Genomic DNA, 18,328 nt, shown 5'->3' with positions numbered 1-18,328 from the left:
ACCTTCTAGTTAGGGGCCAATATATATCACCACAGAACACAAACACACACTTTAATGTACAAACCAAAACCCCTACAAACAGGATGAAACTGCTCGTAAGATCTAAATAAATGCTCAGGTTTATCAGTCCGATACTTTGACTAAATCTGTGTATTAAATTTTTAGGAATAACAATGGGATGGGGTGAAACATTTATCTTTAAAGCCTGTAATATCAGACTTGCACTTCTGAACATTTTCGAGTACCTAGCACTAAACTACCTCACTCACCGCAAACCACTATGAAAGTGGTCAAAACATACGAAATAACAATTTTCCGACAGTGGAAAACAGGCCGTTCATAACTATGATCACCGAGAAAAGGGAAATAAACTTGGTGAGCCTCACAGTCACCCTGGCTTTCTATCTGGAGACAATTTCCAGAGTATAGTGTAGGGAGGGACAATTTCCAAAGAACCCAGTGGTCTTGATGAGCTGAGGAGATGGAGATGAGAGTTCAAGGCTACTGAGTTGGCTGGAATTTGTGGGGCAGGCAGTAGAAATAAGAGACCTATGTATGTAGAGAAGGAGCTCCACTAATCTGTACCCAGGGATCACTTGGACTCTTTGGCCAAGTACTAAGCTGCACAATCATTAGGTGAATGTCCAGGAAGCCACGCAGAGAGCAACCAGCAGGGAGCTGAAAGCTGAACAACTACTAGAAATAGCACAGGACGGCACACAGAGTGACCAAATCACCTGGCGGGAGAGACCCTGCTGACCACCACACACGTTCCAGACACCCCAGGAAACCCACGCTTTAGGAGAAGAGCTCAACTGGCCCTACAGCAAAGGCTGCCTTCTACAGGTCATAGCAGAGACCGAAACAAACCTCAAAGGATCCAGATGATCTACAAGTTAACTAATGGTCTACCAGGTCAAAATTCAGCATTTTTAAAATGAGGATAACAAAACCCAGAAGCTCAACACTCAGGATTCTTAACACCCATATCCAATCAAAAATCACTAGGCACATAGAGAAGCAGGAAAATGCAGTCTGTATTCAAGAGAAAAAAACAACAAAAACTCATTAGCAGACCCAGAAATGATAGAAATAATGAAATTAGCAGACAGGCAATGTCAGTGACTCAGTACAGACACAGTGTTACATACAAACATAGGACCTAATTTACATAAATTTCTTTCTGGCCATATATTAGAATAACATGATCCATTCAACAGGTAACTAATCAGGCTAAACCGAGATGAAGCTCCTAAAAAGGGAAAAAACCTACTACTACTGTAAGAATAAAAGTATTTTCAAGAAACTCCTTGTATAAATGCTAATCACTTACTTAGCTGAAGTATTCACACATTCACTGCAGTCACTTGGCCTGCGGTAAGTTTAACTTTCACTGATAAATAAAGATACCAGAAGTTTTACAAAAATGACAGAAGTCATTCAAACTGACAAACTATACTGGTTATAATCAAGAGATAATTCTTTCAAACAAGCTAGGAAACCATTACCATTCAGACTAGATGTTAAGCCAGACCCCGAGATTCCAGCGTGTCTCTCAATGAAAGAAATGACCACAGAGCTCAAGGCTCTCAGACAGCTGTCCCTCGTACTAGTGCCGGTCGGATGATGCAGCCTCCCTTACGGTTTACACCGAAACAGGACCAGCAGTAGCTGACGGACATGGAACTGGTCAATTCAGCCTAAATACCTTGTGCACTCGGCGAACGGCACTTCCCTATTTTCAGTCAGAAGATGGGGTCTGTGTTCACCTCTCAGGTCAGAGCCATCCGTGGGCAGTGAAGGGAGAGCCCTGGACCCCTCTGGCTGGGAGAGCTGTGGGTCTCAAGCTGCTCATACTCACCTTCGTGAAGCCCCGTGGTCTTTCTGTATCTCAGATTCCTCTGTACCAGGCCAGTTTAGCATATGCATCTACAAAACAGGTAAAATGAGAAATACATGATTTGGAAAGTTCAACTTGCTATGCAGAAACACACTGACCTAGGGTTTAAGGCTTCCTGTCCCTTGCCGTAACCCCAGCATAAATGCAGCATGGTGACAAACAAGTCAGTTCCCTTAGACATGAAGTAAGAGCCATTGTCATCTCATCCAGCCACGTAAATGCAAAGAAGTCCTTCCCTCGTAAAATCCCATGGATTTGAACCATTACACAGATCACTGCCAGAGGAAAGGAAAGGCTCTGCTCAAAAGTCTCTGTTTAGAGCTGAAAAGACACATTTTAATAAATGGTGGTTAGATTCTAACTTATTTCCATTTATGAAAAATCTACACAAAAACATAGTAAAAAAAAAACCTTTCAATGATTTACACACACACACACACACACACACACACACACAGACACACACAGTGTACGAATAGGTACATACATATAAAACCTGAATTACCCAAAGATGCTCCCTCCCCCACCCCACTCCAGGAGTTTTCTTCAGCTCTCCTGACTGTCATTCTGCCAGGGCCCACACACACTAAAGCTGCCTTCCAGAAACCTGAAAGTACAAACAGAAGAGATGACATACTGCAGCACAGCTAGAAGCTAAAGTATCATGAAGCTACTGAAGAGCCAGATGCTGCCTGCGTGGCTGCCTTCCCCTAGAAGGAAGAAGAACCAGGAAACAAAGAGGCAGCCAGGAGCACAACACAGGCGGAAAGCTCACCTACCACAGGCTGCCATCACCTTCAGCTAGGCCACAACTGTGTCACTTTAAGAAGTGTCTGAAGATGCAACTGAGTTGCAGGCACACTCAGTTTCTTTGGAAAGAAAGCTGCCTCAAACCTTCCCTAATCTCTGCCTCTGCCTTCTCTCAAAGCTGGCAGAGCAACAACAGCTGAGGGACACAGCCACTTTTTAAAACTTCCCCTCTCCTGCCCCAGGCAGAAAAGAGGAGAACCCTGCACATACTCCTCTCCTCACTTTTTTTAGTTCTAGCTAGACAGCTGTGAAACATATAAGATATTTTTAAATCTAGTCAAGCATTTGGTTGGGTACCTATATTGAATTGCAGCAGATACTTAAAATTATCCAATAAGGCAATCATTTGGCTTTGTGATTCCAATTAAAACACTGCATATTTATGGGGATTTTCCTTTACAAAATGCACAAAAGGCAAGATATTCATCTGACCAGAGACACTTTAAAAGTTAAGCACTGAGAAAATTGTTAACTGTTAGACAGAGGTTATAAAATGTAATAATATTGAAAAGTAAGCCTTCATTAAAAGTATACTTATGTAGCAAATAAAACACATCATTTCAGAGCTCATCATTAGTTTTCTTTCTTCCATATGTGCTGTGCAAGTGTTTAAAATTCGTGGCTGAGTTCCACACCAAATGAAAATAGTATAGAAAATATTACCATATGAAATGTTATACAATATCCTGAATATACAAAGTTCCCTAATGATACCATTAAAAACACTAAGATCTGTCGCTGCCTCCTGCCCCCACCCTCCAAAAAGTCAGGCAAAAGATGAAATTCTCATAAACCAATAGTAAGAATATGGAAAAACTTTCAAATTCACTAGAAGTCAAAAAGTAAGCCCATAGGTAAGTAACTAAGATTTCATCATTTACCTCTCAAACAAGCACATTTGTCCAAACCAGGCAGAATACGCTGAATAACGACAGCATGGATACAGCAGCTTTCTAGGACCCTTTACCAGAACGCTCTGCTAGCAGTGTTTCACAATTAAAGAAAAAGTGATAAAAGTAAAAATTAGTAAGAACATCCATCACAGTCTCCATGACAAACTTTGTGCCAGTATGCCTCAGATCCACGCAAGTCCCATGAACCAGGTGGCATTATTACAGCATCTGTCACATTATACATAGAAAGAAAAGAGTCCAGCAGCCCCACGGGGCCTGGCAGCTGGTGGCCCCACGTTCATGCGCTTGGGGCTGGTCAGTGGCGGTAAGGCAAACCAGACTCTCCAGGGTCCACCCTCCTCAGAGACGGAGGGAGTAGGGGTGGGGGGTGGTCAAGAGACTCGGGGAGCGCCCCTGCGAGACAGCACTGACGGGTCCTCACAAGAGGGAAGAGAAACTGCACCAGCAAGTCTGAAAAGAGATTGGGCTGGGAACCAGCCCCCTGCGAGAGATGTCCCCTCTCACGTGCAACCTACTTGAATGCAGGTGAATGCAGACGAATGGGTGGCCGTGGCCAGAAGAGATGGGAATTTAAAAGGGAGTCTAGGAAAAATGAGTAAACTTCACATCAAATTTTACAAAAGAATCTTAAAAAAAAAAAAAGCAAAGCCAGTTCTCTAGTCACCATGAATTTTGTGACGAGCTCACGAAACTGACCTGTGAGAAAAGACTAGACTAGGAAGTGAGCCACAGTCCAGCAGCCCTGTCCCTGCGGCCTCCCCCGAGACCCGCCCCCCAGGCTCCCGGCATACCAGGGACGCCCTCCACCTCGGAAGTCCTGGCTCTGCTGCTTTGCCTGAGCAACTCCCACTTCCCCTCCCAACTGCAGTTCAAATGTCACTTCAGGTTTCGCTGGAGAATGGAGTACAGACAGAGGACCAGGTAAGGATACACAGGTAGGCTGGACCAGAGTCCTTCCACCAGGGTAAGAAATCTGGATTTTGTAAAAAAAAAAAAAAAAAGCTATGAGGCCACCAGGGAAGGCATGCCAGGGGTGACATGGCTCTGGCTGTGTTTTCAGTCACAGTGATAAACACTCTGGGGTGTCTGGATTCAGTCTCGCCACTTACTACCTAGCAACTGAGTGACTGGGTAAATAAATCTGTGCCTCCCTTCCCGTCTGCAGAATGGGTTAAGCCAGTACTCACACCTCAAGACTATTATGAAAATCAAAGACTTAATGTTTAAATTGGTACCTGGCACATGGGACCTTCCTGGATTCTACACTACCCCTTAACAACCAATCTATCCTCTAATTCATTCATTCAACAAACATTTAGCACACCCCCACTACGCTCTACACCTTAGCTGTCTGGTACGGTAGCCACTAGTCACAGGCGGCCACACAGTGCTTGAAATGCAACTATCTGGGACTGAGATAAGCTGCAAATGCAAAGCACATGCAAGATTTCAAGGACTTAGTACAAAAAACTGAATGTAGACTATATCAATAAATTTTTAATTTTAAAGTAATGTATTTTAGATACAGTGTGTAAAATAAGATACCAAAATTTCAAACTGTGACTCCTAAAAGCTTAAATTACATAGGTGGCTTGTGTTCTAATCTACTGGACAGTGCTGTTCTAGAAAAAGTTCTTAGCATTAAAGACACAAGAGAAGATGAAGGGCAAAGTCTCTGGCCTCCTGGAGTTTGTATTTTATTGCTGGCTGGGAGAGTACATGATCCCTCACAAAATAAATAAGTGAATTCGGTCATGTCAGAAAATGATCAGTGTTCTGAAGAAAATAAAACAAGGAAAAGAGAAATTGGGAGTGGAGGGGAGCTGTGTCTCCCACCTCACCTCCTGTCTCTCACAACAGAGAGCGCAGCCAGGTCTCCTGTCAAGCACGAGCTGAGACAGACTGGCAGCGGCCGTCCTCAGCAAGTGCTGTTGCTACTTTCACACACCCCCAGGCTAACCTGAGCGGGTCAGAAAGCCCGGCGCTCTGCCTGCCCAGGCGGGAGCACAGAGAGGACCACCGTGTGTGCCCGGTTCTATGAACTGCATCCCCCATCCATCCACTCGGGCCAGAAACTCTCTCTCACCCCCACCTCCCTGTACACACAAGCTACATTCTGAGACTGGCCTCAGGAATGCCTCACAAATCCAACTGTTAATTTCTTTACTCTGTCAGGCTCTAATTCAGAAGAAAGTGAAAGTGACGAAGGGGTGATTCTACAGCACCCGAGCCTTACCCAGTCTCTGTGCCCTCTCCCCACTGCTGCCGGTCTGCTTCCTTATCACAGGTTCAAGATCAGCATCACTTTAAGAGATCCAGAGCTTCCAGGTTTACACGTCACCTCGTCTCATTGCCCGCCAGGTCTCTCCGTCCCGTGCCCCCATACACGGCCTCCCTCTGAGCTGCACTGACGGTGCCCAGGCAGAAGTGCTCCCCCGTCTAGAATGCGGTCCCTCTTCTCCTCTTTTCTGCTCCTAGAAATCTTGGATTCAAACTTTGAAACCCAGATCTCATGTCATCTTCTCTAAGAAACCTTCCCAGAATCTTGCAGTGAGCTGCTCCCCTGCTCCTTTTCTTTCCTACTATTCTGCTGTTAACACAGCGAACATGTGCTGTGCTGAAGCAATCAGCACATCCTCACAACTGGAACCCTTGAGGGAAGGACTGGTCACACTTGTTTATATATTCTCATGAACAAAACAATGCAAAGGCTTAAAATAGACAATAAATAAGTGGGTGAGCGAAGCAGAGAGACCCGTGAACCCCCTGCCCACAACCCTCCCATCCGAATGAGGGGCTCCTCAGGAGCGGCTGGGCCCCCCACGACTGTGCGAGAAGGACTTCTCTGCTCTGAAGGGCGAGACAGCCAGCGTGCCCCTCTCACTCTTCTCTTTCATGCCAGCACATAAAGGCATTCAATAAATATTTTATTCAATGAGTGTGCAGATGAACAAGCATTATCAGACATCAAGTTCCCCATCTCAATTTATAGAGGGGACACCTGTGACCCAGAGAAGTTTTATGTTTTGTCCCAAAAGGTTAGTGGCAAAATCAAGACTGGGACAGTCTCCTATCTTACACCCAACATGGCACATTTTCTTCTGATGAAAAGGTCCTGAAGTAGGCGTTTGTCACCTTTTGGTCACTCAGTATCTGGACACCCATCACAGTTTGTGACAATCACAGAAGACAGAAAAAGCCGTGTCTCCTACTATAAAAGCCAAACAGTAACAGAACTTCTCTCATCCCCACTCCCTGCTAGCAACCCAAGTTTGAACGGTCAAACGTTCCTGCTCAGCCTGAGAACTGGAGGCGCAGCTCCTGCAAGGCGCACGGGCAGTGTGAGCGCGCTCCCCGCAGGGAAGGGAAGACGAAGCTCACACAGCAGCTGACTGCAAAGAGCCAGGAGCGGTGAGGCCGGGCCTATGGCCTGACCCGGTGTTGTCCTCTGCTGCTGCCTGCCACGTTGCCTCCTACTTATTTCTCTAGCATAGCCTCCAGCTTTCCAATCAATTCTGCAGGCTAACTGATTCATTTTCTGCCTAAATTAGCCAAGGATGAGCTTGTTGTCTGCATCCAAGAACCCTGACTGTCGCACACAAATGAACAACAAGGGACAATCACTCAATAAAGGGGGATGAGAAAAGGAACAACGAAAGAAAATGTTACACAGAATAAACCAAGGCCCTGCTGGTGTTTACGGTGGCCACACATGCCACATGGACAGGACTGCTAGCCGACAACCAAAGGCATTTTTCTTCCCTGACTGAGGCAACTAGTCATTTCGCAGCTTCCCCCGCAGCTGGCACGGCCCTGGGACTCAGCTCTGGCCCGCGGAACGGCAACAGGAGTGACGTGTGTGCTAGCAAGCCGGACCCACAGACCTCCACACTCTCCCCCAATCCAATGACTGAATGCCAAATCCCAGGGCCACCTTTGGACACCATATGTGAGACAGGAAAAATATCCAGTTTGGTCCCTGAGTGACTGCATGGAGCAAAACAGTTATTGCCAGTCACTGGGGTATTACATAAACAAGAAATAAATTTCTTATTTAAATCAATGAAATGTCACATGTCTGTTACACCACTCAGCCTAGCACAATGAAAAAAGAAAGTAACACCTGCCTAGGGAAGTTAGCAAATTCTTCACTGAAAACAATGATCAGATGTATGTCACTTGCCATTAGTAAAGTAATACAAACAAAGCTACCATCCGAAAGTTAAGAAGTGTGCTTTTGATTTTGAAAGGACTTTTTCTTGGTGATTACAAAAGTAGAGGGTGGGAGGGAGTAAATTAACATGACTCTTTAAATCAAATGACATAATCCCTTTTTTATATGCATTTCCTTCCTTTGTTCAACATCTGGATTCAAAGGAACTCAGTATATAAAGTTTTTTCCAGGATAAACCATGAACTATATACTAGAAGCATGTTAAACCTTCCTATCTGCCTATAAATTTTCATTATGGAAAGAAAGTTGTATCATACAAGGTGCCACCTGCTCAATAGCTCACTTGGAGGGCTCTTTCTTACAGATGACATCCCAACCGCTTAAGATCTGGATTCATTTAGGCCTGAAATGGGGACCAGACATCAATATTTTTCAAAGATTTACCAGGTGATCAGATTACGGGGTGCCTCCACTAGAAGAATTTTGATGAAAATTTATAAGATTTAAAATAATGATGATATAGCACAAAAGTGCTTTAATATTTGCCATGAAAGCATAATTTTAAAAATCTACAATGGCAACTCATAACTGATGGGCAGACTTACACTAAAATTCTTTCCAAAATATTTTATGTTAGTATTCTATGTAATGAACACTCAACTGTACAACCCCTAATTCTCTGCATTTTGAGGAACCAAGTAAACTAACAGGTCACAATGTGAAGGAAAAAATCAGAAAACATTTCTTATAAAACTCTTGGATAGAGGGAAATATTTAGACAGAGGGAAAAATACATGTCTTAGCAGCTCCTAATGAGTATTTCTGAAGAGTGGGACTCTAAGAAAATAGGAGCAACTCTCATTATCCAATCTGTATACACTTTTATTAGATCACATTTGAAAAATCACCATGAGCAATTCACACTACTATAAAACACCAACAACAAACGCTCTTCTGAAAGCAGAACAGGCTACCTACCTTGAAGCAAAACTTCCTTAGTCACCTCCACCTGAGTTACCACGGTGACCCACACCTAGTGGAACTATCCTCTCTGCACCAAAGTTCCAACCATCTGTCATCTCTGGTGGCTTCTGAAATCGAGCTTTATCCTCTAGCTCTGAGGCTGAACTGCTACCTTCAAGTACAATGGCTGGCAAGATCTTAAGCAAGAGGTCAGCCAACTTTGTCTTAAAGCCAGAGTGTGAATATTTTAGGCTTTATCAAGTAATTAATTAACTCTGTCCTTAGAGCATAAAACCTGCCACAGACAATACATAAGCCAATGAGTGTGACTGTATATTTATTAAAAAGAAGCAACAGGCTGGATTCAGGTCTTGAGGCTTCAGAGGCAGCAAAGTTAGTGTGAGGCACTGAAATTATACACACACACACACGCTTATATAACTATATATTGCCTATCTACATCATATAAAATATTGTACGTTTATTTATATAGTACCTATGTTTGTGTTACTATCTCTTTTACCCCAACTATAATACAAAGCCATTAAGGATGCTGCTTCATTCACTGGCAAATCTTTGGTGAGTGGGCACACGATGGCACTCAAAAACCATCACTGCCTGGCTCAACTAATTCACCTCCTGAGACCCAAATACAGATTAAGAGGAAGGAGGGGGATACAAAAGAACCAAGTTTCTCCTGCCAGGAGTAGAGAGATTATTAAACACAAACCTAGGTTTCTATAGTCAAATGGCAAGCGCCCTCTCCTCCCTTGCCAAGACATCACTGTAACTGATGAGGACGACGAGCGCTAACAACGAGGGACAGTTACAGTACTAACAGCAACCAGAGGAGCAGTGACTTTTATCAAGAACTGCAGGCAGCAGAGTGGCCAAGGGGGACACCACAGGAGAGCTCCTTCCACCAGTCCCAGACATGGTGCTCCATCAGCAAGAAGGGAGAGCACCAGCCAGGGCTTCCTGGGGGGGGGGCGTCCCCAAGCCCGGGGCTCACGGCAGGCGATGGGGACACTCTGCCAAGTCTAGCTTCAGCTCAACTAGCTCACAGTGTGACGACCCTGGCCTTTCTCAAGGCTAAGATGCCCTTCCAGTAAAGGAGGGACAATAAATCATTCCAACACCTACGAGAGGTTCATATGAGCAAACTAACGTGAGCACATTTCACAAACTCTAATAAAACACCACACATATTCAAAGATAAAGGATGTGAAAGTTGCCTTCATGTTATGAATTCTCAAATGTCAGGATACTAATACAGGTGGTTTGGGGGAGGGAAGAAAGAACTGGGGCATGATTCCAAAAATGAATCCTCTCCACGTCTTCAAAAATATTACAAGAATGTGTAAGAAACAGCCACATAAATATTTACAAAACAAGGTAAATAGACATTAATTCTGATTAGTAGGTGGTTTTTAATTAACACAATACAAGCAAAGGAAAGGAAAACGGGGCATTCCAAGACATGGGAGGAACACAAGTAAGAAGCATCAACATGGTATGTTCAGGAAACATTACTAGGGGAGGGGACAGGTAAAGGCTCAACTGAGTCCACTCAAAATTCATGTTAAAGTCTAACCTCAAGCACCACAGAATGTGACTTAATTTGGAAATGCCCTTATTTGAAAATAGGGTCATTGTGATGTAATGAGTTAATAAGATAAGGTCATTAGGGTGGGCCCTACCCAGTATGGCTCATGTCCTTCTGAGAAGAGGAAATCTGGACAGAGAGACAGGTACACAGGGAGAACAGGGCAAAGCGGGGTCAGGACAGGACCCACTTCCATCGGCCAGAGCCAGGGTCTGGGCACCTTTGCTTCCACACGCCAGCTGGATCACTCTGTGACCAAGGACGTTCACCTACTCAGTTACAAATGCAAAAACAGATCAAGCACAGGCACAGAGACAGCAGGGGGTTTCTCCCCACAGACTGAGAGCCATACTGCACAGGGTGTCATGACCTGTCTGAGACTCGGAGCTTATCTCCCCTGGAAATCAGCAGATGGGAAACTTTCTGAAAGCAATAAAAATGTGTATAATTACCATCTGGGGCTTCAGCTGTGTTGTATTGTCCCCGTGTCCCAAGCGGCTGTGCTCTCCGAGGCTCCAGGTGTGCAGTTCACCGCTGGACGTCAGGGCTGCGCTGTGTGAGCTCCCGCAGGCAATGTCCCAGATCCGCTGGGTTTTCAGGGCCTCTGTCAGCCGGGGCTTGTCACAGGTCCTAGAGCAAGATCAAGTAGTATTCCCTATAATCAATTCAGCCTTTGGGAAAGAAGAAGAACACGGACATCTGCATGGACCCACGTTTAGTCAAAACAACAGCTATAGATCAACTGAACTGTCAAACCTTAAAACAGAACATATGAGGCCAAGTCACATTCCTGGAGATTTTTAAAAATATATTTTTCAGTTCTATCTTCATAAATAACCTCTCCTATGCAATTTTCCACAAAACAACTTTCAAAGGGCCTTCACTCTTACTATCAGTAACAGTTTCTTATTAACACGTAATGAAGAAAATATTCTTAAATTCTGCTGAAGTGTCCGAGTTTGCCATCATCACCTTCACCCCTAGAAAACACTTTCCCATGGATGGTTAAAGCCACAGCATGCCGCCCACCGGCAGCATTCACACACACAGGGGCTGCCCGAGCTGTCTGCCCAGGGGTTAACGGCCTAACTACCCACTGCGCCTGGCAACCAGTATGGACTCAATGAATCTGTTGAATAAATGAGTAAAGAGGATCAGCATTTCAGGGCAACAGGCACATAAAATAAGTGAATGATTATTAAACTACAAAGTGGACACCCCAGAAAGAATTTTACTTGCCAAGAAGGGGCAAAATAATGCTATTTATTAACGGGGTTGCTGCTATGTCAAATACAGAAAAGATCAAAATTCAGATGAAAAAAGTAAAAATAAGTACCTTTGGGATCAGGCAAATTGTCAAAAGCAGAGGCAATCAGGCTTTGGAGAAACGCACCTCCACACTGGGATTATTTAAACAAAAGTACCATCGACTGCAGTTAAGACACTACGGTCACTCTCCCCAGACAGCCCGCTCCCGCTCCTCCCCCAGCATGGACCGTCCTCCCAGGCCGTCCACCCCGCTCAGGACTGAGGAGGGTTTCCTCCGTGAGCGGTGTCTGCCAGCTCCTAGGCTCCCGGCCTCCAACACTCATCCCACCACTGCCAGAGCCCACGTGATCGAGGGCCATGTGCTCTGCTAAAGCACATGCTTCCCGGGCTCCCCTGCGCAGAGGGCACAGTGACAGAGACGCAACAAAGTGAGTAAGGCTTCCAGAAAAGCTCTCGGACAGGCCGGACGGGCCTGAGGAAGCATCTGTCTCATGCGCTCACCTGCAGCTGCAGGGACGTCTCTCAGCGAGGGCGGACAGCAGGCCAGCGCTCCCCGGGGGCCCTTGAGCTGCCGCACTGGCTCCAGACCCCACCTCCAGGCTTTTACAGCAGACTAAAGCCAAACACTGTCTTGCTCAAGTTGCTACTGTTTGGATTTTTCTGTTACAAGGGGTGAAATCTAACCCTATTCAGTACAGAGATGAACTGAGTCTGTTGTATCTAATTCAGTTCCTTCCTAAGAGGCCTCACATGGTTGGAAATAAAAGTAAGTTTCCTGAACTGAAGGGGTATGACTTTTGTAAATGGTTCTTTCTAATCACTGGGATTCACAGACACTGGGAATCTCGTCAAAGTCACAGGCTCTTTCCCCAGAACAATGACACACACTTAGGCACTGAAGGTGATGGTTTCAAAGATGCTATAAACCCCACCACAGTTCCAAGACTGAAACCCCCTCCTCAGAGGGGTATGCCCCACATGCCTGGGATTCCAACAACCACTGGTCCCCAAAAGCCTTGTGAAGCAACAAAAAGTCAACTCTACACCACCTGGAGCTGTACATTATTCCATTTTTATTCCTAATAGTCAAGTAAAACTTGAAGACTCCTATGCCACTTTAGGGAAAATTATTTAAGGGCTCGAGTTAATTACAGAGCACGAGCAACAGGCTTGTCTGCACACAAGTGCCAACCCTGGCCCCGTACCTGAGTGAATGGCCACCTTCTTGACCATGTAACTGCTGAGGGCTGTGATCTGCTGAGTGGTGGGCACAGTCCCGCTGGAGAGGCCCAGCCCCAGGCGGCCGCTGGTGGCTTCCCCACAGGCATACACCTTCCCTTCCACGGTCACTGCCAGGGACAAGCGTGAGCGCAGCATTCACGTTTCACAACAGAACTATGTATTCAGCGCTAAGCATCATTCAAAAACCATTTAACATTATAGGAGTCATATCTGCAAATAAACTTTTCGAACCACCAGCCACCTGTACTACATTCAAAGCACATAATTTCTCAGAGAATGAAGGAACTTTTATCTAAAATGGGATTTTTTAAAAAGCAAAAGAGAAAAAAATAATTTTATACACTTTGAAAATTGTAAGTCATCTTATCAAATGGTACAAAGAATTAATTTACATGGTTATATTAACCAAAAAAGTTCTTTTCTCTTAGAGATGCAAAGTAAAGTATTTTAAGCATGAAAGGATACAATAAGATTTACTTTAAAATAAATACGGGTCAGAGGATGTAGAAAATAAAGACAGAAGTGACACCATCTACCAGGAACTGCTGAAGCTGGCAGAGGAACCAGAGGACTTGGATCCCTATCCTTCCTACTTCGGTACACCTGAACATCTCATAATAAAAGGTGAAAAATAAAATACACATCATGTAAGGATATAAACAAACATTTGGTGAACTACATTTTATTTCAGGTCATGCCCTGCTCATTCCTGTTGATTCTGTCTTTTCTAAGAAATTATATGCTTAAATTTCCCATTGGAGATGGGTGTGATTTAGTGTAAAATTATTAAAGCCCCCATCTAAGAAAACTTTATGATTCCCACGTGTCAGAAACTATCAGTCACCACCACCATGGGAGAAAGGATGTTCATCGCAGCCCCGAAGTGCCAACTCACCTTCACATGCAAACCCCCAAAAGGGCCATGTGCCCTCAGGACCCCCTCGACAGCCCGCATCGTCCTGACCGAGGCTCCCAGAGCTTCTGGCCCCCACGCCCCTCCAAATGCAGCACAGGGACCTCCGAATCAAATGTAATTCATGGCTGCTGAATTGCATAAGGTAATTTTTGTTGTGCTAGAACATGAGGCTTAAAATGAATGAGCTCTAACTTTCCTTTTCAGCTTCTCAACGACGCAGGTAACTAAGGGATCTGACAACGGGCCAAGCCACCCAGAACACGAAGCAGCAGAGACGCTCATCTGAGAAGAAACTGTTTTCAGGCATGAACCCTGGGAGGAATCTGTTCTCTGGCTCCTCAGTTAGGAGCCACACTGAATTCAACTCCAGTTCAGATGCATCATTTGTTTTATCTGTTCTTCAAATCACATCTCGCTCATCCTGTACTATGACTACATTATTTTATTCACGGGAAGCAAACATGTTTACTGTATTGAAGGCAAGATAGATACAATTATCGTCTACAATGTTCACCCCTGTGCTTCTTAAATCTTTTCAAAAGTATACGCTTTAGTTTACAAAACAGCAATAATGCAACCGTATCTGAAGTGCCCTATTTTCCAAGGACAGAGGCTTCTCAGAAACTAAACTTGAGAATGTCTGTGGTTCATGCCAAGAAGTACTTTAGGAAAGTCAATTTTTAAGAACCACATGTAGAAAGTAAAAACATCACAGAAACCTCAGGAGGCCTGGCAGTGACTGGGCCCATGTGGGCCAGAGCAGCGGGGCGAGGCGAGGGCGGGGGCAATGGGTGGGTACTTTGGAGATAGAGGTCACTTAGAATGAAAAAAAAATTTTTTTTAATAAAAAGGAAAGCAACCTCAAAAACACACAGTTTGCTTGTTACTATCAGAAACTCTTGAAGTTTTGTTTTCATCCAAGAAAAATAATCAAAATTTAATATCCTGAGATAATACACAGGAGTTAGTGTTCCAGAGGATCAAAATTTCTAGATAACAGCTTGCAACCTTTCAAAACTACAATTTAATTTTAGCTTTTTCATTCGGTGGTGCTCTTCTTATAAGACCACAGTTCTTTCCTCCTGGACACCAAGTTGAACGTGACAGCTTTTACTGACTCAGAGCAATTCCCGCCCATCACCTCAACACACAGCTACTACAGATGTAGCCAGAAAGAACACTGGTTAAGTGGCCCTAAGAGTCACCCCCGGAGCTGGCTTTGTGGCCATGTCCCTAAACTCAGTCATCTGTTTGGTCATATTTTTCCTCAAAAGAAATAATAAAATTGGGGGAAGGGTATTAGTCAGAGGTAGCACACGTGCCTAGCATGCAGAGGTCCTGGGTTCAAGCCCCAGTACCTCCATTAAAAATACACAAACCTAATTACCTCCCCCACAAAAAACTGCCTGGCTTGATGTCTGGGGGAGGAAATACATAATATGAGCCTAGGTCAACATGTGCCATAAAGCAAGGGAGCAGTCAAAAATTAATGGCTCCACACAAAAACTACTAAAGCTGATAAATGAATTTGGCAAGGTAGCAGGATACAAGATTAACATACAGAAATCAGCTGCATTTCTTTACACTAACAATGAAATATTAGAAAAGGAAAGTAAAAATTTAAAATCTCTTTTAAAATCACATCAAAAACAAAGACAAAAAAACTTAGCATTAAACCTGACCAAGGAGGTGAAAGACTTATATGTGAAGAACTACAACACACTGATTCAGGCAATCAAAGATGATTTAAAGAAATGGAAAGATATCCCATGCTCTTGGATTGGAAAAATTAATATTGTTAATATGGCCATACTACCCAAAGCAACCTACAGATTTGATGCTACCCCTATCAAATTACCTAGGACATTTTCCACAGAACAAAAACAAATAATCCTAAATTTTATATGGACTCCCAAAAGACTCAGAATGGCCAAAGCAATACGGAAGAAAAAGAACGAAGCTGAAGGAATAACCCTCCCAGACTTCAGACAGTACTACAGAGCTACAGTAACCAAAACAGTGTGGCACTGACATAAAAACACACCTATGGATCAATGGAATAGAATAGAGAACCCAGAAATAAGTCCACAGACCTACGGGGTGAATTAATCTTCAACAAAGGTTTTCTTTAAATAGAGCTCCGGTTAATAAATCTGGGAGGGGTGACAAAATTTGTGATGGGTCTAGAAGGCAACATGAACAACATTGACAAACAGATGGTGACAACCAGCGACACTGTGTGCTGGTTCCTATGACACATTGCTGCTCAGGGGCAGCCAGAGCCCGACCACCCTGCAGCCCTCACTCCGACTGTGCAGGAGATGCAGAGGAGAAGGGGGAAGGCTGTGGGCCGATGTAGTTTTAGTACAAGTGAATGGCAAGAAAAGGAACACAGGAGAGGGGAACTGTTCTAGGTTAAAAAGCATTTCAGGGACCTATCACCCAAATGTAAAGTGTATGATCCTGTAGGTACCGAAATTCAGAGGAACTAGTGTAAAAAGCTGTTTTTGAGAATAATGGGAAAATCTGAGCAAGCATTAGCTAGGAGACAATAGTAAGGACTCACTGTTTACTTTGTCAGGCAGTGTTAGGTAACTGAAAGGTCATTATGTTAAAAGTAAAATTCTTATCTATACAGGATACATACTGACATATTTACAGGTAAAAGGAGATGATTTCTGGGATTTTCTCTGAAGTGTACTAACTAGAACAAGGATTAAAGCAGGAGGAGGAAGGATTTCAGGTTCAAAAAAACTGAAGTTTTAAATTAGATTGCAGTAAGTGATTTTTTTTTTTTTTAACAAAAAGAGAGGGTTGTGTAACTCAGTGTCGGAGTGTGTGTTTAACATACACAAGGCCGTGGGTCCAGTCCCACTGTCTCCATTAAATAAAATAAATAAATGAACCTAACCTCTGTCTCCCCTCAAAAGCAAAATTAGGCTGTGAAAGTGTCCAAAAGGCAGATGACCAAAAAGCACAGAACCCTTTGCCAAGTCACTGCAGACAAGCCCCCCTTCATTCTGTGGCACTGGCACTTCTTCGCTCATCTGCTGCCCCTCTGTCCTGTCTCCAGTCACAGAGGCCTCCCTGCTGGCTGCTATGCCCTCCTCTGTAAGGTGTCTGATTTTCTGACAATGAAAACCTAAGCATGGCTCCGGCCTTACGCAAGTACTCACCTGATTAGCGTGTCTCACATTCACTGCATAATCTTCATTACTCAGGACACCAGCTCGTTTTCTGTACGTCTGGGTCTGGGTGACGACAGCACCAGTAGACTGCAAAAGATAAACACGTTCTTTAAAATGGTGCCCCAGATAAACCTACTTAAAAAGAAAGAAGGATGTAAAGTCTCTAATATTAAAAAATAAACTGAAATATTATGCTACGTTTTCACTGTAAAATTCTTTGTTTTTAAAGGTTAATGGCAACAACACAGGAAGGAGAACTAACCTCAAAACCTTAAAAGTATAGAAAATTTCTGAGGCATTTCCGAATGAATCCCATGTAACAATTTACTGAAATCAGAAGTCAATGTGTCATATCATAACTGATTTCTTAATGGGGAGGGTATAGCTCAGAGGTAGACTGCGTGCTTAGAATCCTCGAGGACCTGGGTTCAAGCCCCAGTATCTCTTTAAAAAAAAAAAAAACAAAAGATTTCTTAATAACATCTCCTCTCATGGATTCCCATCCCAACATCATTCGATGTTGGAACATGGGTCTGTTTTAAAGCTAAAAGTAATAAAGGCACAGAAAACCAAGGTAGCACTTAGGAGCCCCCCTCCCCATGTGCCTCGCAGAAGCAGAAGGGCCCTGAGGAGTGGCACGGAGGATAACAGAGCTTGGGACAGATGGCACGAGGGAGGCACTGACCACAGTGTAGGCCGTGTCGTCTACAACCTCCACCACCTCCTTGTCTGAACACTCCTCAGACCTCGTGTCTGCGTCCAATAGATCCGTGACCTACATGTCTGCGTGGCCCAGCGGCCCCCCAGCCACGGCCTCCATGCCCAGGAGCAGGCGCACATGGCAGCAGGCAGCGAGGACCGCACGCCCAGCTGCGTACGGCGCCCCTAACGGCCGCATTTCCCAGGAGGCCTATGAACGAACAGGTGGGCACGTGAAGTTGAACACCCCCATGGAAAACACAGTACCTGGTAAGCGTTCCTGAGGTGCCTGTGGGTGACTTGAGGGCAAACTCGATGTTACTTCTAGGGAATCCCTCTTCCATGAGCTGGACCACAACGGGCAGAGCAGGACCCGGCGACGGCTGGTTCTTCTTTGCTCTGATGGGCGGACGTGCGGCAAGGGGACAGGCATCATGGAGCTGCAGGCTTCACACACGGTACTCGCCGGGCACATGGACCCCACAGCCAAACGCTGACACACAGCCAGCGCGGCGGCCTGGGCCAGCGAGAGCGGAGCGGGGGGCCATCAGCCGGGGGGAACAGGGAGTCTAGGAAAATGGAAATTACAGATGACCACTCCCAACTTCAGTGCAGAAGTGTTATTTCTATACCCAGGCCTACTGGGT

The 18,328-nt window shown here is 44.6% G+C and overlaps 1 pseudogene; it reads right to left on the bottom strand.

Annotated features, from left to right (window-relative positions):
• Positions 1-18,328, bottom strand: part of LOC140699085 (E3 ubiquitin-protein ligase HERC2-like) — a 36,277-nt pseudogene that overhangs the window by 6,184 nt on the left and 11,765 nt on the right.

Source organism: Vicugna pacos, chromosome 1 (genome assembly GCF_048564905.1).
Source record: "Vicugna pacos chromosome 1, VicPac4, whole genome shotgun sequence".
NCBI classification, from domain to species: domain Eukaryota; kingdom Metazoa; phylum Chordata; class Mammalia; order Artiodactyla; family Camelidae; genus Vicugna; species Vicugna pacos.
The sequence above is the reverse complement of the archived record's forward strand: the minus strand, read 5'-3'. Positions and strand labels throughout refer to the sequence as shown.